Here is a 24,772-nt window from a genome sequence, read left to right on the forward strand (position 1 = left end):
GAGCCTTCCAACTTTGTGGATTTTTTGGTCTTTTGTTACGCAGCGACACTATTCCAACTTACATACAGACAATTCATTCAAAAGATACGAAGTTAGTTCAAAATACTGAATGGCCTCATCTCTCTTTTTTCTTTCTTTTCTTACTAAGTTCCCTTGAAAAGCAACTAAGATATTCCGTGATCGTACATTCCTTCCGAAGAAGAAAGAAAGAAGAATACAATTCGGCTTTCAATTCATAGGTGATTCCATCCCGATAGATCTACGGATATCTAACCGTCCTTTTCGGACGAAGGCATTTGATGACACGTAGCGTTTGAGATGTCAGATTTTAAAATCAAATAAATGTATGCATAATGTAATGGATACATAAATTCAATGAGTAGACTATCATTAAATGTCATCAGAGGCGCTAATTGATATTATGAATTCCAAGATGACAGTATTCTCTTAAAAGCTCGAAACAGTTTATACATGAACTATTTGTTTTATATAATTTCAATGATGTCTTTAGATATTCTTAAATCAATTTGTTAAAGTAATTATTTACCTACTGTAGTACAAACGATCAGTTAAATCGTGAGGAACAATTTACACTGCGGTAAGCGCACATAGGCCTAGCACACACACGTTATTGATGAAAAACCACTGGTCGAAAACATTATACAGCCCTGTTTGAAGAATGACCCTATTTTCTATTCGGCATTCAGTTTTTGTAATCGTCAACATCACAGGAATTTCATATTAGGTAACATGGCGCAAAGTTTATATTTCCGTGAAAGGTGTGAATGTTATTCAATTAATGATGGATATGAGACGGGTGCGCGCCACGAGTTCGCGCCACCCATAAGTCATACAGCCCACGAGCAAGTGAGCTAAGCCCACGAGCTCGAAACCAACTAAAATAGGCCCACAAGCATTCTGTGCACGAGCTAGCCACTAGGCAAATAAGACCCATGAGCTCGACATTACATTGCTGGGCTTAATGCACGTACTGCCGAACTCAATTAAATTGATTTTACGTAGTATATTTAGGTACAATTATGATCGTAGCCACTATCATGGTTATTGTTTAGAGAAAAATTGTCTGATTTTTCTTCCCTTTGGGAAATGTAGGCCATTATCATTGCAGATGTCTTGTCTGTCATCGTCCTATTGATATAAACTTACTTTTCCGGCGGTACCACCAAACTCCTGCAATTGTCAGCCCCACAACTACGAGCATGATGAGAAGAATCACTACAGCAACCATTACAGCCGGCGCGGAACTCCGACCAGCAGGACTTGGATTTTCTATAAGGAAGCATTCATATAAATCAATAATGATAACAAAGACTTAACTAATGTTAAACGTGGCAATGACTACATCATTTTGTTACTAATTGAAAATTTAGCTCACGTTATACTCCACACAGAAAAATAAAAATATGAAAAATGAAAATCAGAATTTTTGTGCTAGAATGGATTAATGCTTTTACCCCAAAAAATAATAAAACAAAAATGAGAGCTATATTTCATCGAAACAGTTACTGTAATGTTATTCGCAGCCTCATATATGCAAATCAGAAGAGGTGATGATTCTGATGCCTCAAAAGCATGTCATTTTTTTAAATTTCGTTCTGACATAGATATGTATAAAATCATGCAAGATACACAGTGATTACATATTCTGGTTCAAGCCATTCCAAATTTGAAATTATTTTGATTAGTTATCATGGCTTGTATAGAGATGGTAGCATGTGGTGCATTGTGTTTATAAACTAACATTTTTAGGATATGATGTTTTCAATGATATTTTCCCTTGTGAGTAATGTGGCGCAATCACATCATGGCCTTATCTATTTCAAAGATGTGATGCCGTTGTTTTGTATTTTAAATTTCCAAGTTCTAAAGGTTTCTGAGATTTTTATTTCTTGCCCAAGTTTACAGAAAATGTCACTTTTCTGTCAATCTGATTTAATTTTCTTTAACAAGATTAAGTAGAACGTGGAATGAATTGCCCAGTGATGAGATTTCAAGCAGAATGAATTTAAATTCGTATCCCACACCGTGCATTTTTATCTCATTTCAATTCAATTATTTCCTTCATCCCTGAAAGAAAAGACGAATTGCTGAAAATGCCATGCCACTCTTCTTTGATTAACTTTGATAAGGAACAACATTCGAAAGAAAAGTGTGATAGTAATTTCACTAGATCAAGATGGACGTGCTTATGTCTTCAACACGTCTTTCTTAAACGTCCACAAAATAAAAAAAACACTAATATAGATTGGATTAGTAAACAGTATTCAGATCACTAACGTCATTTCGAAGAAAGACTGTTTTAGTTTTGCAGTTGATATTTTATCCAGTTCATCTCAATAGGATAAGTAAAAAGAATAATTTTATGGAATCTCAAAACTCTATTGTGTGTCATCAAATTCTGATATGGTTCGCTTTCATTACATCACAACTTTCCTTTGGAATACCTGACATGTGAGAAACGAATATACGAGATACACACTGAGTTTGTTTTTGATAATAATTTTGATATGAATTTTAACGCGGTAAATACCTTGGGGTTCCTTTCTCAGAAGGACAGTATAACTAGCAGTCCCTCTAACTGCTTCTCCTTTCGCTTGGCACATCCTCTCCTGACCGATGTCTGATCCAGTAATCTTTAAAACAATATCAAACCAAATATTCACTCTACTTAAATTTGCGACACGACACTGTCAGAGAAATTTCACCGGGTGCACGTCACGAGACCGACACCCACGAGTCACACAGCCCACAAGTTATACAGCTCACAAGTCATACAGCCCACGAGTCATACAGCTCACAAGTCATACAGCCCACCAGTACTGTTATACAGCCCACGAGTTCGACACTGAGGAAATAAAGCCCACGAGTTCGACATCAAGTAAAATAAGCCCAGGAGTTATACGGCTCACGAGACCGACACTACGCACAAAAGGCTCATGAGACCGACAGTAAGCAAACAAAGCCCACGAGACCGACACTACACTTAAAAGGTCCACGAGACCGACGCTACGCATACAAGGCTCACGAGACCGACATGACGCAAAAGAGGTTCACCAGACCGACACTAAGCAAAGAAGGCCCACGAGACCGACAGGATGAACGGCGCCACCTATAGACCAATAAATTGTATAGGGTGTCCTGATAATAGCATGGGAAGATATGAGAGATGGAAAAGAAGAGTAAAATGTTGCCATCTCCGGCAGGGTGTTATCCCATCAGTTGCCCCCCCCCCCCCCCCCCCCCCCCGAAATGATCAGGATCTTTAATTGTGTTTGCATGGGTGTGTGTTTGTGAAAAAAAAAATGAACAAAGTACAGTAAAAGTGTGTAACAGATCTTTCCACAATAAACCTGTGAGGGTGTTGATTTAGTATTAATAAAAAATAAAAAATAACGTAATCGTCTATTAAGGTAGCGTTAGGGATTCGGAAAAAAACAGATGCATCAATGAAAACAGATATTGTATTTCACGATAAAATGTACTGTTCGGAGGAGAATAACACAAGCCACAAAATTGAGGTGAATCCCTGCGATATAAAACGTTTTAATCAGTAGAATTACATTATAGTTACGACAGAGAAAATTACAAATAGATCTTACTGCAAAACGTCAAAGCAGGAGGGTGGAATATCTAAAATAGAATAAGCAACTAGTGAATCGGGAAAGAGAAGAGGTAAAATTTATATCTTGTCCATCTTCTAGCTAAAAACTGGGAAAGCCTATTAGAAATAGCACGATGGCGTTATCAAAGCTCTAAAATTAATCCATACATCGTTATTTTCCTCTTTTTAAATACATTTGTGTGTTGTTGTTTTTTTTTTGTCTTTTTTGGGGGGGGATGAAGAATACTAATTCTTCTATTTTTTTTTGGGGGGGGGGGGGGCGGGGAAGTATGCAGAAATACATATTTGATGACGTTCATGATTATGTAGATGGTCACCATCTTTCAATTGATAGCGTTACGAAATTACACCCGCCCGTATGTTATTTTTCCGTTCATGGAACACCCTGTACAGGTGATTGACATGTAGATGGCGCTGTTTATCCTGTCGGTCTCGTGGGCCTTCTTTGCCTACTGTCGGTCTCGTGGGCTTTCTTTACTTAGTGTCGGTCTCGTGAGCCTTTTTATCTTAGTGTCGGTCTCGTGGGCCTTTTTTGCCTATCCTGTCGGTCTCGTGGGCTTTCTTTGATTAGTGTCGGTCTCATGAGCCTTTATTGCTTAGTGTCGGTCTCGTGGGCTATGTTTGCTTAGGCGCCTTGGCAGATTACACGCTCCAGGAAAACAGCGGCGCTCCCGCTCAGCGGTCTTTTATTGTTTCGCCGCGTTCTTTTAAATCCTCCCATTCAAAAGCCCGCTGCGCGGCGCTTTTAGCACTTGGCCCGTGCGGCGCTTTTTTCAAGGAGCCGACCATTCACAAAATCTGGGCGTCAGAGTGCGTACGTTTCGTTTTAGCAATATAGCGCCCTCTCCGTTAGAATATGAATAACACCTCGGAACAGAAAACCTGTTTAATAATCTCATGGTGTCCACCTATTGTACGACTTCAGTCCACTCTGACAACCGGGAAACTCAACAACTTTATAAAAGCAAAATATACACAAAACATACGCATTCTATCCAACATTTTCGTGACTTTTAGTTACTGTGTTGTGTCATATACAGGTTTGTACATTCTTCCCCATCGTCTTGATCTATGGAGTTGCAAGTTTTTTGTGTGTGTTTTGTGTGTGTGTGTGTGTGTGTGTGCCTTTTTCTCTTTGGAGTGAGTCATTCCAAAAACAAAAATCTCTCCTCTTCTCCTGCAGCCTTGCAGTGAATCTATGTAGACTATGAATAGTGAAATAAATGTCGTCTTGATCCACATCGTATTTTTCCCACCGTCATGCTTCTACATCAATAATTCTCAAGACTCCGAGCTACAGTATCATGACGCTGAAATTATTTCAATCAGTATTTCCTTTGAACAACACAAAAGTCAATCATACGCGTTTTAAAACACCCAATGTCAAAAAGCAATTTCAAGTCCATACCAGCTGTCGAACTATCATTCGACTTTGAATATCAACACAGCAGTTTAAACATCCACAGCCACATCACGCACGCATGTATTGATACACACCATAGAACGCGGTTACCTGTCGTTTTCTTTTTATCGCTCTTTTATACTGTTATATGGCAAAGCGGCTGTACTTTGTGTAAAATTATGTACGAAATCATTACAAAAGTATAAAGATATACTACTGGTGTAGAAAATGAACAACAACAACAACATCATACATGCATGGGACGTGATGGATGAAGGCGCTAATTTCACCTTGTAAACATTTACACATGGAAACCAGGTTATACTACCGGTATATAGTATATATATATATATATATATATATATATATATATATATACATATATATATATATATATATATATATATATATATATATATATATTGTTTTGTTTGTTTGTTTGTTTGTTTGTTTTTGCTGCTGCTGCATGCATGGTATCTCCTAAAATTTGAATCCGACTCTTTCGGTCAGCTAGCGAACTGATGTATATTGTGTGACTATTAAAGACTGTTAAATTGGACATGTCAAGTATTAAATAATTTATTAATCTCTTTATTTATTCATTCATTTATTCAATGTACTTATATATTTATTCATTTATTCATTCATTTATCTACTTATTTATTAAACTATTCATTAACATATTCATTTAGTTAGTTAGTCATTCAAACGTTTATCTAGGAAGAAAGAATATATTAGCAGCTGTTTTCATCGAAGTCCTATGTGAACATATTTTGGGCAGTCAGAGACTACAGCCAAAAGATCGTGATAGAGAAGTCTGCCGCAAAACGATTGGGAAAGCTCGATCCAAGAGTACAAAGGGCTGCTGCAAAATGATCAAAAGGGCTGCGAGATTATGACTGAAAAGGCCGCAGCCAAACCCACCAAAGGGCCGCGGGAAGAGCGCCAAGGGGAAGAGAATGTAATGCCAACCAAACGCCTATAGAATTCGGCGCATACAAAGTTGGTGGTACAGGGAATAGATTTCAGACACCCCGACCTGTCCATAGTGAGATCTCCGATCCCATTGTTATGTCCGGAGAAGATGGACACTTCCGCGATGGGCACCGTGAATCGATCATCACCCATTATCTTTCCCAAAGCAAACCTTTGTTGTGATAGCAACGGAGGCTGAAACTGCGTGATTGGTCAGCTCCGTGGTGCATTTCCAGCAACATGCATATTAGTTCACAACCACTATCTATTATAGAAGTAAGCTCAATAAATACCCGAAAAAAGTTTCTTCTCCTCGGAATGACGAATGACAGGTATAAACTCTAGATAGTCCCGAAGATCAAATTTGTTGCAGGTATATTTGATAATCACAGGCCTGCGAAAGGCCGGAAAATATTACGTCGCTGATGTATTAAAATGTTAAAAAAAACAAACAAAAAAAAAAAAAAACAAAAAAAAACAAAACAAAACAACAGAACAAACACGCATGCATTGCATGTGAAGAACACATACACCAAAATGGTCGCGGAAAGAATGACGGGAATAGAATACAAACTTTCCAAAACATCTTTCTTCTTGAGGGACAGGTCTGTGGATATGTTGCGTGTGTGTGTTTGTTTGTGTAAGAGCTGACTTGTTTGTCATTTATATTATTAAAAAGTAATTAGTTGAACGTCCATATGCATTGATATTGATATGCATACTGCAATCTCAATGAGATCAAGCTGTTTTTGTTAAATATATACATATATATATATATATATATATATATATATATAACATACATATATGTACCATGTGTGTGTGTGTGTGTGTGTGTGTGTGTGTGTGTGTGTGTGTGTATTTACTGGCGGTTTGTCTCTCATTAGGTATGCATTGTAGCCCTGTGTATAGTTTTGTATGATCTAAGATTCCATGATTATTTTTTTCTCCTCCATGATCGCTCTATGACTTTTTATAATTAGTATCTCTCGAAATCTTTCCCACTGTCTAACTTTTTTATTCCCCGTCATGCGTCGATGTGATAAACTCCCAAGTTTCCAAACGACAGGTGTAATGTCGTGGAAATGATTTCAATCAGTGTTTTCTTTAAATCCAGGAAGAAAGAATATTAGCAGCTGTTTTCATTGAAGTTCTGTATGAATTTTGGACAGTCAGAGACTACAGCCAAAAGATAGTGATCGAGAAGGCTAGAGCCAAATGATTGGGAAAGCTCGATCCAAGAGTGCAAAGGGCTGCTGCGAAATGATCAAAAGGGCTGCGAGATTATGACTGAAAAGGCCGCAGCCAAACCCACCAAAAGGCCACGGGAAGAGCGCCATGGGGTATAGAATGTAATCCCAACCAAACGCCTATAGAATTCGGCATAATACAAAGTGGGTGGTACAGGTACAATAGATTTCAGACACCCCAACCTGTCCATAGTGAGATCTCCGATCCCATTGTTATGTCCGGAGAAGATGGCTGATCTTGGAATTATGAACACAGTCATTGCATACAACTTGGAAGGAAGGTATTCCTGACATGCTCTCATACAAAGATCCCCTTTCTCTTCATTACCACAAAGTCCAATTGGATGATATTTCCTGTATCGTGTATAAAGATGGGGATAATAGTTATAGTTTTGTTCCTTAAAATTGATTTTGGATTGATTCACTACTTTTACACAATTATTGCGGAAGGTCCGATTGTATTTCTTTTTCTGGGGGGAGACATACGGTCGAACTTTGTTGACCTCAGGTAAAATGATATTTTGATGGCTATTCTTGAGGGTAACTGACCATCGTCTGATAGTATCATAACAGTTCAGGGAAAAACCACCCTTATCATACCATGAAGACTTCCTAGACTCTGACAGCAGAGCGCCGAAGGTTGCTCTATTTTGTTTATCTTTTTCGCATGACTCAACGTATTCAATACCACTTCCATATCGAGCTACAGCCTTGTCCATTTATAAGCAAATGCCGAATTGCTCTCTATCAATTGATAGGTTTCATCGGCAGACAACATGGGTTGGGGGGGGGGGGGAGAACAACAGTTGAGAAGTGTTCATGGTAGATTTTATAATGGCTATAATCAATAATCAATGTACATGTATGAGTCTCATTGGTCCAGTTTTGTCTGTTTTGCTGTAATAAGCAAAAATGCAAGTGCTGCACAGTGTGCGTATTTGCTGAATTTGCTTGGAATAAGTTCGTCTTCATGTGATTGCGAGCATTTCTCCGCTTCGATTTATTTCTCATGATTATGTGTATTGTATTGTACGGGGATGGTAAAAAAAAAGAACTGTACGCATCCATATCTCCCTATGAGTGAATGAGTGGTGCAGTGCCGACGAGGGTCCTACGCACGCTTTTGGAAATAATTAGAAGCAAGTCGTCCAGTCTCGTGAGATTTTAGCTTTGTATTTAACAACGGCATGGATTTGAAAGTCCACGAAAAAGACAGGCTGTACCAAGTGGTAGCACAGCAGCCTGTAACTCTGAGATTGGCGATGACATGGCGTAATGAGACTTGCATACACCATGCCATACAAGAAGCTGCTCCAGTGGAATGCCAAAAAAAAAACACACAAACAAACAAACAAACTACGCATTGCACAGACACTGCAGAGAACTCGCACAAATCAGGGAGGAGTCACCTCTCTGCACCGATGCATAAATGGAGATCATACACATGCACACATATTCAAGCATAGATTTATATGCGATAACCAGGTGCATGTGCTATATTAGAATATCTTACCCTATAATTTTTACCCTTTCTATTACTTTTTCTGTGCTCATTCAGGCTTAATGCAAGAATTAAACGTTTAAAAGGAATGACACCTTAATTCATGTTTCCCACTGATAATCGCATTATCAGTACAAGCCACATGTAATCCACGGACTGATTGTCAGACGACTGAAAGTGCAAGTTTCAATTTGTCTTACAAATGTGAATATTAATAATATTTACATTAGAACCGTTTGTCACTGTCCATCGATTCCTTCGCACTTCACAGTGAGACATATAAGCCGAAGTACTTTATTTCTTTTCGTGTCATTGTTCGTACTTGCCTGTATGCATTGAGACAGCATGTTTTTGCAAACGACTGAAAGAATTATTGAGGTAATACATTACCTGTAATAATACAGTGAAGTCAATGAATGACGCAATGAATGGTTGTGATCTCTCAATGAATACAGTAATTAAGACCACTGGTTCGTTTCCAATTGAGTATGCTAAAAGTTATCTATGTCACATGCGTATATATATATATATATATATATATATATATATATATATATACTTGGTGATTCTATCCTTCTATGAAGAGTGCTCGATATCCTGAAAGGAAGAGCTTTAGACATACTTATACGGATGAACCTGCTGTCAACCGAGTGAACTTGTTCCAATAGTTCTATATATAAATACACGTATATATATATATATATATATATATATATATATATATATTGTATATATATATATATATATATATATATATATATATATATATATATGTGTGTGTGTGTGTGTGTGTGTGTGTGTGTGTGTGTGTGTGTGTGTGTGTGTAGGTGTAAATGACACAGAGAAAGGTGAATGTTTGAAAGTAAGAACATGTAAACAATTATAGTTCGCACCATTGCGCATGAATTTTAATTGAGAAAGAAAAGCTAACTATAGTTATGCGAGATTCAACAGGGGTCGAATAAGCTAATGCTATCCACTCTAACCTCGTCCAAACAAACAAGCAAACAGACATATACACTGACGAGAACACACACACAGACAAAATTCTGCCTGTAATTGAAAAAAAAAGAAAAATCTGCCTTGTTCTGTACATTGAAAGACGAACGATAATAAAACATGCATGTACAGTTAGCACTTGTTAATCATGGTACAAATTGAAGTAGGCCTTCGAGTGGTACATCTGTACTGTATTATGTATTGCATGTAAAACTATTACAATCTTTCAGCTCAATTGTTATTTCTCCTGAAGTGCTGAAGCGCCGTATAATTACATACCGTCATCATTTGTAATAGCCCTAATTCATTTCACGAAGTCATGATTTGCACAATGTAGCTATAGTAGGAAAAGATTGTATGTGTTTAGTCGACGTGCGGTGTGACATGCTGTAAAGGCCGTTTTGAATACTTGCTCACGCCATCACGCGTGAACGCCTTCTCTGCTGTTTCTATTGAAAACAGATTGAAAGTAGCATTTTATCAACTTAATACGCTATCCACCACCTTGGATCTAAAATGACAACATGTAATATATTCAGGTCTACCAAAAATCAATTTCAGTCCCCCCTCCCTCCCTCTCTCTCTCTCTCTCTCTCTCTCTCTCTCTCTTTCTCGTCACTGTAATGATGTAATGACGAGTTCTACCAAAAAGTTGGGTGAGTGGTAATCTCGGTGCTTTCAATACATTGACACGTTTGTACCCAATTGCTTGCCATCCCGTACTGTTCCGTATCGAGACAAAAGGTAGTGATGGATGATCAGGTGCTGTTGCTGATTTGCAAGGCATGAATCAGCTATTGAATAGGCTGCACGCGTCTTTTGCAAAGTTTAATAGCATACTTAGAAATCAGTAGCAGATAATAAACTGAGGCTACGCCTTTCGTAAAGATAGGAGGAAAGGCTTCAAGGAAAAAAAATGCCTGTATATGGGACTGTTTCTCTGGGATCAACGACGTGCCCATAATGAACTACACAACTTCGTCAAGAAAGGAAAAATTACAAAAGCTGGGTGTCAATATAATTATGCTTGGTTTTCAGCTGAATTCCAAACAAATGAAAGATAATATGCATAACTTGGGCAGTAACTTCTTATGTGTGAAATATGCGTCATCACTGTTTATTCTTTGAGAACTATGTCACAAAGAAAGTACAATATACCGCGAAGTCAAGACGAAAATGTGAATTTGTAGCAAAATTTATCCAAAGTATTTGCGGCGATAGAAAGGATAAAGAAAATCAAAATGAAATGAAGGAATGTCAGGACAATACAGAAACCTTATCGAAGGCAAGTAAACATGAAACAAATTATACTTCGAGAGTGTAATGATATATCAAAGAATCACAAGCATTGAACATGTCTTAACGATTATCTTGTCAGTTTTACACACCCCAAATTATCACAAAACCTGACAAGGGCATACGAGGTTGTATTTGCCCTGGATCGGGAAGGGTGTGTATGATAGAAGTGTATTCCACAAGATTCAAACTTTTTTCTTCAAGGTATTCATTCGTTCATTCCTTAATAACTGACATTATATCGACCTCTTTCCAGGAAGAGGCGATTCTACTTCTTGTGTGTGTGTGTGTGTGTGTGTGTGTGTGTGTGTATGTGTGTGTGTGTGTGTGTGTGTGTGTGTGTGTGTGTGTGTGTGTGTGAGTGCGTGTGTTCTTTGTAGTTTTGCTAGCTGAGTAACATTTTTTTTAAGTGAAGTTTCCTCAGTCCTCTGCATTTTCGTGTTCGTGACATCTTTCCCCAATTTTAATAGTCAAAACAATGGTCTTCATCAGGATGTTGATTTTAACAACCATCATTTTCTATTACAAATGGATAACTTTTCAATGAATTGTTCGCTTTTTCTCAAGCTCCATAAACTGGTCTGCTTTTCAACATTCACGTTAGACACACAGGGAAAAGTGCATGACGTTGCTGTCGGTAGAGGTGTAGCTATAGGTTTTTAATATCTACTTTACACTTGCAGTATCATTATCGTTACCTGTTTTATCATTTATTTTTGTAGTGGTTCACCTCTATACGGGCAGCTGTCTTTCCAATCCGCTTTTATAGCAAAGAGAGTTAAGAATGACACATGATGATAACGGTATGTAAAATAACAAGCATGAAACATTATCTAAACATGAAATTGTCATTCCAAATCAATATTTGATCGTGAAATTCTTTCATTGCTTTTAGACGAAAAGAATAGCACAATAACATACTTTTTTTCTTCGATTACGCATACAAAATTCATTTTTGTTTCTTTTTTTCGACAGAACAAAACTTTCTCCTTTAAGAAAATTTAATTCATTGATACGGCGATCATTCATATCTTTCTCGATCTGTGATAATTATCATTAGACTTTGAAAAAAAAAAGTTTTAAAGAAATCATCTCCATTTCAACGGTAAATGTCGTTTTGATCCACATTGTATTTACGATAAAACAGATACTACATTTCTCTTTCTGTCTGTCTGTGCATTTCTGTCTGTCTCTCCCTACGTCCCCCTTCCTGTCTTTAAACCTTTTTATCCCCTATAAAACAATCCCGTATTATACGAACATAACCCTACGGGGAGGGGGTAGTACTACATCACGTACTCCTCATGTATTAAAACAAAAACACGTCTCGATTTCGTGCAAGAGCACTGGACTTGTAAAATCATCACACGCATCCGTTTGTATTTCGCCACTGACTCCCTTTGTTGCTCGTATTTTTTTTAATCTCGTTTGATGTATCAGTATGTGATTAATTACTATAAACAATTATATAGAGGATACATAGAAATTAAACCTTCGAATGACAGGTATAAACTCTAGGTAGTCCCGAAGATGAAATTCTTCGCAGGTATATTTGATAATCACAGGGCCTACGAAATGCCGGAAGATATGACGTTTCTGATATATCACAAAAGAAAAAAGACAGAATAAACACGCATGCATTGCATGTGAAGAACACAAACACCAAAATGGTCGCGGAAAGAATGATGGGAGGAAGAATACAAACTTTCCAAAATATCTTTCTTCTTGAGGGACAGGTCTGTGGATATGTTGCATGTGTGTGTGGTGTGTTTGTGTGTGTGTGTGGTGTGTGGTGTGTGTGTGTGTGCGTGTTGTGTGTGTGTTTGTGTAAGAGTTTACTTGTTTGTCATTTATACTATTAAAAAGTAATTAGTTGAACGTCCATAGTATGTATTGATATTGATATGCGCATACTGCTATCTCAATGACATCAAGCTGTTTTTTGTTAATATATATAATATATATATATATCACTGTGTGTGTGTGTGTGTGTGTGTGTTTTTACTGGCGGTTTGTCTCTCATTAGGTATGCATTGTAGCCCCGTGTATAGTTTTGTATGATCTAAGATTCCGTGATTATTTTTTTCTCCTCCATGATCGCTCTACTGACTTTTTACAATTAGTATCTCTCGAAATCTTTCCCACTGTCTAAGTTTTTTATTCACCGTCATGCTTCGATGTGATAAACTCCCAGGTTTCCCAAACTACATGTGTAATGTCGCGGAAATGATTTCAATCTGTGTTTTCTTAAATCAGGAAGAAACGAATATATTAGCAGCTGTTTTCATCGAAGTCCTGTATGAAGTTTGGGCAGCCAGAGACTGCAGCCAAAAGATAGTGATCGAGAAGGCTAGAGCCAAACGATTGGGAAAGCTCGATCAAAGAGTGGAAAGGGCTGCTGCGAAATGACCAAAAGGGCTGCGAGATTATGACTGAAAAGGCCGCAGCCAAACCGACCAAAGGGCCCGCGGGAAGAGCGCAATGGGGTATAGAATGTAATGCCAACCAAAATGCCTATAGAATTCGGCATATGCAAAATAGGGTGGTATAGGTACAATAGATTTCAGACACCCCGACCTGTCCATAGTGAGATCTCCGATCCCATTGTTATGTCCGGAGAAGATGGACACTTCCGCGATGGGCACCGTGAATCGATCATTAGCCATTGTCTTTCTCAAAACAAACCTTTGTTGTGATAGCAACGGAGGCTGAAGCACTGCGTGATTGGTCAGCTCCGTGTTGCATTTCCAGCAATATGCAGATTAGTTCACAACCTCTATTTAGAAGTATTAAAGCTCAATAAATACCCGAAAAGTTTCTTCTCCTCTGTAGTTTAACATATCATCATGGATAGCAACACTTCAAGCGACAGCGATAGTTTTCATCTGCATCTCAGCGATTCTGAAGCATCATCGGATGACGAGCAGTCGGGACTCGTTCAAGGTCGGGAACGGTATGACTCTGGATTCTGTGCAGAAGAAGACCTTTCCAGTGATGCTGACAGTTTTAAAGAAGATCGAAGCCGAAATCAAGTTGAAGACGAAGAAGATGGTCATCGAGCGACGGTGTCTTCCCTGGCTGCTGAAATCAAAGCACTCCGTCAACATGTGGACTCACAGCAACGACTCCTCAAAGAACTTCACGCTGTAGTCATCGTAAAGTCCCGAACGGCGCAGAGAAACGTCGTAGAAGAATTGCAGGGCAACAACACGAGCGTGAGGATCGGTGATGATAAGCACGGCATTGTGGTCAACAGAAAGAGATTCCTGCATGTGCTTGCAAGAGTAAAGTGCGGTCAATCTCTTCTGTTGAAGACAATGAGCTTGGTCTACGAAGGCGATGAGTTGGCCGGTTTCAGCTTCAACGGTGATCGCACTGTTGACCCACCGCTTTCTGCCCTCATCGATGACCAGCGTTTCAAGGCTATCAGCAGCCAAGTGCCAAAGTCATATCCCAGATATGACAGTCCTCGCGAAATCCGCATTTTGCGAGACGCGGTGAACGGCAAATGTCGTAAAATCCGTCGAAAGAGGAAGATTTCAACGGCGTGAATTCGTCCTTCTCTATCGAACCCAAACGGCTCTTTTCAGAGCCATCATATGATCAAGAAAGAATAATAGTCCTATATGTAACAAGTGCAAATAGAATGCACATAGAACGCTCTCACACATGTTATGTATATATATAGACGCACCCCCACGCAAAAACATATATTGATTCCATATGTATGTGTATACATATAGTACATATTATGTAAACATGCAACACGCAACTAAAAAACAGCACATACTAAAACAAACAGCACATCACATAAAAAAGATAACAGAGTCTTAATAGTGAGAGAGAGTGAGAAATGGTATACAAGGGTGCACTGTATATATTCTGCATCTGAGTTCAATGTATATTCATTAAATTCTGATTATGAATACTCGTATTACTTTGTTGGTATCAAAGGCTCTTAAGATCCACTTCGATGATCAACATTAATCCCTTTCAGCGATCTCATCTCTAAAAACTGTGGTCATCATGTATATATATCAAGCTGTCTAGCTATGTCTCTACTTTCTATATAACTATAATATATCAATTTATCAATCGGTCTTACTTTGTTTACTCATTCACGAGACGTTTGTTATTTGTTGTTTCATACACAGCAATTACGGTATGGAAAAGATAGTAATAAAAAAAAAAGTAGTGATAGATAGTGGTAGTAGTTGTTGTAACAGTATAGGCCAAAGCAGTATGTGTTGCATAATAATGATGATAATAATAATAATAATAATAATAATAATAATATATCAATTTAGAAAGCGCAAAACCTATAGACATATATTCTTCTGCGCTGCAAAAGCTTCTGATGTGCTTGATAATAACGAGCAGTTAAATGAAATGATGTGTTTTGAGTCGTGATTTAAAGACTGCTACTGTTGGGGATTTCCGGACTTCTAATGGTAGATCATTCCAGAGTTTGGGAGCTGCACAGGCAAATGCTCTGTCTCCTAATGTTACTTTTGTTTTACATGTTGGAATCTGTAAAAGGAGAGTGTCCTTAGAACTGCGCAAATCATGAGTATGTCGATGAAATTTAAACACTAATAATTCGGATATGTAACTGGGGGCTTGACCGATAAGTGGCTTATACACAATAAACAAGATCTTAAACAATATTCGTGTACGAATCGGAATCCAGTGTAAATCTTTCAGAAGAGGAGTAATCCTTGAAAACCTAGGTTTGTCACAGATAAGCCTTGCACAGGAGTTTTGGACTCGCTGCGGGCTCCCAACTTGAGAGTCAGGCAGTCCATTATAATAACCCATTACAATAATCCATTTTACTAACAATACATGCTTGGACAATCATTTTCATACTGTTCTCATCAAAATGTTTCCTGATACGTCTAAGGTTATAAATCATATGGTATGATGATTTACACACATTTGTGATGTGTGCTTCCCTGTTCAGATGCGTGTCAAAACACACTCCAAGATTCCTAACAATGGAAGATGACTTTATGACAGAACTTCTAACCCATATCCCATCAAAAGAAAGTTTGGATATTTGCTTTGATGTGCCAATCAATGACAGTTCAGTCTTACTGTCATTTAGCATGATTTTGTTTAGCAGCATCCATTCACGTACATAATTGACACATATTTCCATGTGAGTGACGCTTTGCTGCTGAGCATGTGCGTCAGGTGTGAACGACAAATACATATGTGTGTCATCTGCGTAGCAGCGACAGGATACACCAGGGAACTTAAAGTACAAAGTAGTCGTGAAGAAGAGATGAGAACATGTATTGCAATTTGTAGGTGTAAATGACACAGAGAAAGGTGAATCGCAGCTATGAGGAATATCTTTTACGCGGTTCCTTTCCATTGATTTTCTTTGAAAGTAAGAATTACATGCATACAATTATAGTTCCCACCAATGCGCATGTATTTTAATTGAGAAAGAATAGCTAACTATAGTTTATGCGAGACTCAACAGGGGTCGAATAAGCTAATGATGTCCACTCTAACCTCGTCCAAACAAACAAACAAACAAACATACACTGACGAGAACACACACAGAGACAAAATCCTGCCTGTAATTGAAAACAAAAGAAAAATCTGCCTTGTTCTGTACACTGAAAGACGATAAGTACTAAAACATGCATGTAGAGGTAGCACTTGTAAATGATGGTACAAATTGAAGTAGGCCTTCGAGTGGTATTATGTATTACATATAAAGGTATTACAATCTTTCAGCTTAATTGTTAATTCTCCTGAATTGCTGAAGCACCGTATGATTACATACTGTCTTCATTTGTAATAGCCATAATTCATTTTCACGAAGTCATGATTGACACGACGTACAGCTATTAAAATTAGTATGAAAAGATTGTATTAGAAGCCGTGCAGTGTGACATGCTGTTCCTAAGCCGTTTTGTTCACGCCATCATGCGTGAACGCCTTCTCTGCTGTTTTATATTGAAAACAGATTGAAAGTAGCATTTTATCACCTTAATTGTTACGCTAATTTCCACCACCATGGATCTAAATGTGATGAGATGTGATATATTCAGCTCTACCAAAATCGATTTTTTTTTTCTCTCCCTCTCGTCACTGTAATGATGTAATGACGAGGTCTACCAAAAGGTTGCGTGAGTGGTAATCTTGGTGCTTTCAATACATTGACACTTTTGTACCCAATCGCTTGCCATGGCGTATTGTTCCGTATCGAGACAAAAGGTATTGATGGAAGATAACGTGTTGTTGCTGATTTGAAAGGCGTTGATCAAGTTTTCGCTACACGAAGGACAGACCGAGAGTACGCGGAAGCAATCAACTGTGAAAGTACCCGTACTCGGACTCCCGTCACCATAGCAGTTTCGCTTTCCTGTACAGGACGAGGCGTGGGGACAAGATCGCTGATTGGCTGGCTGGCTGACTGGCTCACTCATGCCCAGCGTCGGGACCGAACGCTATTTTGGCTGAATCTCGCGCACCAGTTTTCCCCACGGGACGTTTCTCGGATTTGATCATGCGCAGATGCAAATTTGCACATGGTATGCTCAAATCCCGGCCGCGTCGTGCTTGCGAAAACTCCCTGTTGAATAGGCGGCACGTATCTTTTCAAAGTTTAATAGCATAGTTTGAAATCAGTAGCAGATAATGAACTGAAGGGTACGCCATTTTCAAAGCCAGGTGAAAGGGCTTCAAGGAAAAAATCGTTTGTATTGTGGACATGTTTCTCTGAGATCAACGACGTGCCCATAATGAACTACACAACTTCGCCAAACAAGAGAAATTACTAAAGCTGGATGTCAATATAATGGTTGGTTTTCAGTTGAGTTCAAAACAAATGAAAAATAATATGCATACCATGGGCAGTATCTTCTAATGCGTCATCACTTTTTAACCGTTGAGAAATATGTCACAAAGAAAGTACAATGTACAAGTCAATGTGGATTTGTAGCAAAATTTATCCTAAGTATTCACAGGATAAAAAAAAAATGAAATGAAGGAATGTCAGGACAATACAGAAACTTTAACGAATGCAAGTAAACATGAAACAAATTATACTTCGAGAGTGTAACGATATATCAAAGAATCACAAGCAATAAACACGTCTTAACGATTATCTGGTCACTTAAATACACCCCACATAATCACACAATCTGACAAGGGCAGACGAGGTTGTATTTAGCCTGGGGAAGGGAAGTATGATAAAAGTGTAATTCACAAGATTCCAATGTTTTTCTTCAAAATATTCATTCATCCATTCCTTTGTAACTGACCTACGTTGTGTCGACCTCTTTCCAGGAAGAGGCGATTCTATTTCTTGTTTGCTTATGTTTGTTTGTTTGTGTGTGTGTGTGTGTTTGTTTGTGCGTGTGTGCGTGTGTGTGTGAGTACATGTGCTCTTTTTCGTTTTGTTAGCAGAGTAACAAATAGTGACGTTCCCTCAATCCTCTGCCTTTTCGTGTTCATGACATCTTTCCCCAATTGAGTCAAAACAATATTCTTGATCAGCACATTTATCTTTATGTAAACCATTATTTTCTGTTGAAAATGGATAACTTTTGAACGAATTGTTCGCTTTTTCTCAAGCTTTAAAAATGGTCTGCTTTTCTGCAGTCACTGCAGTTATAGGTAACCATGGTGTTTGTAATAGCTGGAGTACAAATTTTGGAGGAACGGCTGGAATGAACTGACGGATTGACATTCCATGGGACCATATAAAAAACAAAAATTTAATGCGATTTAGCAGGTCACCAAATCAACAGCTGCAGAATGGATGAAGTTGGATATTTATGACTGGATTGAAGGCAGCAACATGAATTTACAGAACGTCATTTTCTGTTTAGAGTATAAGAATTAAAGTTATTAATTGTCTGCTTTTCTACCAGTTTGAGGTGGTCACATTTCTATTTCGTTGAGTTATTCTGGACAGTTACAAAGAAAGCTACAAATCTCTCGAGATCTAGGACAACAAATTAGAATCGGCTATTGGGATACGAAAATAATTGCGTTTTTGCCTTTGTTCTGGACGAGCTGGAGAGGGTGTAGAGGAGAGCAATGAATTGCTTCGGCCTTTTGTGGGATGTGTGGCCGGCTTGGAAGGGGGATGAAGTCATCAGTGAGATGACTCTGCGTTTTCACCGGAAGAAAGTTAGTGTTGTATTATAGTTAAAGACACTCTTGTGTAGAGGGCGTGGTAATCTATTGAAGACTGAAGGAATTGCGATTGTGTCGACTGATAAAGTATCCGGTTAGACTTTTGCACTCTAGATACTTTACAACAAGATACTTTATTACTTTAGATGTGTATGTGTGTGTGTGTGTGTGTGTGTGTGTGTGTGTGTGTTTGTGTGTGTGTGCCCGCGCGCTTGGGTAACTGCAAATTCATAAATCGTTTTGGTTTCATTATTTTGTGTGAGGTTTTCAGGGATATTGCCCCATGTGCCCCAAACACACACACACACACACACACACACACACACACACACACACACACACACGCACGCATTGTAACAAGTTATAATGAAAAACATGTTCTGTTATGTTATGTTAATAACAAGTACAGTATGATACTATTTAAAGGCAACCTATTAAAGCTCATCCAGCGTTAATTCTTTCAGTCGTTTGGATGGCGGCAGTATCAAAAATAGATTACAAACCGAAGCCCCCCCCCCCCCCCCCCTCCCCCAAACAAAAAATACAACGTCACCTTCCGCAACGATAAAAGACAGGGAATCGATCCAAATACAATATCAGGGTATGAAACTTTAACTCATTTATTGAACTTACTTCTCCATAGAGGTTGTGAACTAATCTGCATATTGCTGGAAATGCAACACGGAGCTGACCATCAATCACGCAGTTTCAGCCTCCGTTGCTATCACAACAAAAGTTTGTTTTTGGAAAGACAATGAGCAATGATCGACTCACGGTGCCCATCGCGGAAGTGTCCATCTTCTCCGGACATAACAATGGGATCGGAGATCTCACTATGGACAGGTCGGGGTGTCTGAAATCTATTGTACCTGTACCACCTATTTTGCATATGCCGAATTCTATAGGCATTTGGTTGGCATTACATTCTATACCCTATTACGCTCTTCCCGCGGCCCTTTGGTGGGTTTGGCTGCGGCCTTTTCAGTCATAATCTCGCAGCCCTTTTGATCATTTTGCAGCAGCCCTTTGCTCTCTTTAGATCACGCTTTCCCAATCATTTAGTTGCAGCCTTCTCTATCACTATCTTTTGGCTGCAGTCTCTGACTGCGCGAAATATCATGTTCACATAGGACTTCGATGAAAGCAACTGCTAATATGTTCTTTCTTCCTGGATTAGCGTCTGAATGAATAACTAAATGAATAGATAAATAAATAGATGAACAAATAGATAAACAAACAAATAAATAAATAAGCACATAGATTCATGAATTGACAGATACTTGACATGTACATTTTAACATTCTATAATAGTCACGCTATATACATCTGTTCGTTAGCTGACCGTGAGAGTCGGATTCAAATGTCGGTAGATGCTAAGCATGCAGCATAAAATGTTCAAACTGTATACCGGTATTATGACTTCGCTGAGACATGCTGGTTTAAATGTCTAAATGTTTGCAAGGCGAAATTAGTGCCTGCATCCGTCACGTCCAGTGCAGGTATGTTTGATGTTGTTGTTCATTTTCTACATCCGCAGTATATTTTTATCCTCTTGTAATAATTCAGTACATACATTACGTACACAAAATACAACCGCTTTGCCATAAAAACGATAAAAAGAAAACGACTGGTAACGCCATTCTATAGTGTGTATCCATACACACGTGCGTGACGAGGATCTATGGATGTTTAATATTAAACTGCCGTGTTGATATTCAAAGTCGAATGATAGTTCGACAGCTGGTATGGATTTGAAATAATCTTCTGACATTGGGTGTTTGAACAGCACAAGATTGACGTTTTTATTGTTCAAAGGAAATATTGATTGAAATAATTTCCGCGATATAATACTTGTAGTTTGGAGTCTTAAGAGTTTATGATAATAGAATTACGATGGTGAAAAAAAGGAGTTAGACAGATTGGGAGGATTTCGAGAGATACTGATTATAAAAAGTCATAGCGCGATCATGGAGGAAAAAAATAAATCGTGGAATCTAAGATCATACAAAACTATACACAGGGCAACAATGCCGGCATACCTAATGAGAGACAAACCGCGAGTAAATAGACACAAACACACACACACACACACACACACACACACACACATATATATATATATATATATATATATACATATATATATATAATGTTACAAAAACAGCTGGATGTCATCAAGATAGCAGTATGCACATCAACTGCCGAGCCTCCTCAGCATCGCTATGCTGGAGAACAATTATAGAAGGACGTTCAACTGATTTGTCTTTAATAGCAAAAAATGACAGACAAGTGAACACAATACACACACAACATATCCACAGGCCTGCATGCATTTGCAATGCACATTCAATTCATTTGTATGCATCCGTTCATCAAAAAAGAAACGTCCGTTTAGACATGCAAACAAAAATATGCACGCAATTATATCGAAAACAGTATAGCAATGAAAGGTCATGGACACGTGTAAAGCAGGGCTTATATTGATGGGGTCCAGTAACAAAATTATAATTATTTTGACACAAATCAAAATCTGTATTTAATACATTTCAAACAGATTTAATAAACATGGAAAATAGACATTCGTGTAGTTTGGAAACTTCAGTTTCATTAATTGACGTGTTATTGTACACCATGAATGTGCCTAATAGCAAAACAACAACAACAACAACAACAACAACAACAACAACAACAACAACAACAACAAAAACACTCTTACCCGTGCTGGCCAAAAACTCCCTGACTTCTATGCGTCATTACTGTCACTACTGGTTGCAAGTGTTGTAATACTTAAATCACTGATAACAGCAAAAGGAATAAAAATAAAAATAAAGTAACAAACCAACACACAAACACACGCACGCACACACACATACACACATGTTACCACAAATTGATTAAAATTTCGACTGCCAAACCATCATAAAAAGCCCTGATTGAAATATATTCCATGTTTGTGGAAATAAAGATCGAAAATATACATCGTTATTACTTAGAAGATAAGATATACACTGTACAAACATTGAAAGCATTTTGTTAAATCACATGCATGTTTCATCTTCCTGATATGGGCCATTTGAACCTGCATTCAGTATGCAAATTGCAGAGGTGAGACGAACCTATGAGGTGACAGCGTTTTATCATTTTCTGTTTTGTGCTACCTACAGGGTTCAGAACTCTAAACTTCACTACTATCACACAGTGTGTAGAGTTCTGTGCTCCAGCATACTGTTCAAAGACACTATTAGACGCTGCCACGAGAGGGCGTTGTTCTAAAAAAGTTGTTCGTCACAACAAGGAGTTTGTTATTCATAAAAGGGTTTGCAAAACCCTAGCGGCGTTTTGAAAGGAAAAGCCGGAGAGCGGGCCACTGCGGGAATACGCTTGAGTACCCCGGCGTATTAACGGGCTTTTCAAAGCGCCGCTCAAAGGACCGCTGAACGGCGGCGCCGCTGTTTTCCTGCACAATGTAATCTGCCAAGGCGCCTTAGTGTAGGTCTCATGAGCCTTTTGTGCGTAGTGTCGAACTTACTCATGGGCAGTATGACTCCTGAGCCGTATAACTCGTGGGCTGTATGACTCATGGACCTAATATTGACGTCGGTCTCGTGGACCGTATGACTCGTGGGTGTCGGTCTCGTGGGATGCCCCCATTTCACCACCTCGATCATTTCGACACTAACATAACACGGAATATTTAAGAAGTTTTGTCTTAAATTTTCTTTTCATTTTCTTTATCTTTAGCAGCTTTGATCATAAATATTTCAACTTAACAAAAATGGATTTACAGCTCATTTTGCGATAAAACTATATACATATATATTTGTATATTGTATATATATATATATATATAATATATATGTGTGACCCTGCACCTCAAAACAAACAAAAAGTCGCCAGACATGAATTTTTAGTTAAGACCATATTCTGAAAGAGCATATTAAGCTTTAAAATGATGTATAACTCAAATCAAATGGACTCTCCTAACCTATCTAAATATTGGAAAGAAAGCACAAACTCAGGAAAAGTGTGAACTGAGAAAAGAGGCTCTGAAGTACAGTGTCTATTCAAGCGCTTAATCTTTACCAAACCGTGCTGGCTGTGCGATGAATGGGACAAAAAACAGGAAGTAAACCACCAGAGTAACAACAATGAAGGGATTATCAGATTAAACTGAAATTAGGCATGCCTCATTGACACATTCTGTCCATAATTAATGCCAACTTTCAAAGCAGTAGCACTATCCTTTCAAAAGTTATTAGAGTTGAAAGTGAAGAGTGTGTACAAGGTTTTTCAGAAATGAAAAGAGAAAAGTTCAACTACAAGCCTGCTTCTTACTGGTGTAACTCGAGACACAGTCACGAGCCCTGTCTCCTTATCTACTCTTTCCTCCGTTCTCCCCGATGGTACTACTTCGCCGGTGAGGGCGTTGGTCCATGTCAAGTTCACTGATGGCCACACATCAATCGCTTCGCATCTCAGCTGAATCGTTGATTGGGATTGGGCGATGTAGTACACACATCTGTCAGTACCGTTTTTTCGGCAATTTTCGACTACAATCGGGGTGAGCTCATCGGCAAGAGCTACGATGATAGAGAGGGAAGGATTAACATGCATCATATCCTGTGATTAATATTTTGTCGCTATTAAAATGCACACGAACATTATTTTTGACATTCTTGAATTTTCAAAACAATGTCTGTACATTATCATCAGGGAGAGCAGGAAACATTTAACCGCACACACACACACACACGCACACACACACTCACTCACACGGACACGAGAAGTTATAACTTACCAGTCTTACCCAAAGCTAATTCTACCCACGGAGAGGGATTGAAGGCGGAAGCATTGACAGATGCCCAAATAAGCATCGCGAACTCTACCCCACCCGATGTGTGTGTCTTTGTGTGTGTGTGTTGTGTGTGTGTATCTATGTAAGCAAGTGTGGATTTATCATCATTTACATTGTTCAAGTAAATATCAATGTAGGTTTCTCTTCTTAAAGTGGGTATACTTGGCAACCTACTGGCGACTTGGTGGTGACTTGTCGCGGAGAGGGTTCCATGACATTTGCTCCTGTGAAAACTGCTCTCGTGAAATATCTGCACGCTAAGCCAAACATTGTTATATTTTACCCACAAAACATAATCCTAAACATCCTCACATCAAACTAAGTATAAGATCCTATCACACAACCATTATACCCTAAACACAACTCATTGGAAAACACAAACCCACACTTGACATGAGCAATTGTCGCAAGAGCAAAGGTCGTGTCACCATCGCGGGCACGTCTCTTTGAGGCTGGTCTTGGAGTCGCGAAATTAAGAATCGAACATGTTCGAAATTTACGGAGACTATTTCCAGTCTCCATTTGGCCTCGGAGAAGTTTGGCGATGTTTACCATTTTTCCAGCTAAGTCGCAGAGATTGATATTTCTCTACGGCGGTTCCGGACATCTTCAATGACTTCGCGAAGTCGTGACTCTCAGAATCGTAGCGGCGAGATTTAATTCAGTTTATTCAATTCAAATGAAATCA

At 38.6% G+C, this 24,772-nt stretch overlaps 1 long non-coding RNA gene across 1 annotated transcript; it reads right to left on the minus strand.

The window, feature by feature from the left end:
- Positions 1-1,158: 1,158 nt before the first annotated feature.
- On the minus strand, positions 1,159-23,803 carry LOC139716199 (uncharacterized). Its single transcript, XR_011709876.1, has 3 exons — positions 23,565-23,803; positions 2,552-2,654; positions 1,159-1,290 (listed from the first exon to the last, which is right to left on the minus strand). It is a non-coding gene; the product is annotated as an uncharacterized lncRNA (long non-coding RNA).
- Positions 23,804-24,772: the final 969 nt, after the last annotated feature.

Source organism: Diadema antillarum, unplaced genomic scaffold (assembly GCF_040938485.1).
Source record: "Diadema antillarum isolate AM-2024a unplaced genomic scaffold, OU_Dant_1.0 scf00000063, whole genome shotgun sequence".
Lineage (NCBI taxonomy): Eukaryota > Metazoa > Echinodermata > Echinoidea > Diadematoida > Diadematidae > Diadema > Diadema antillarum.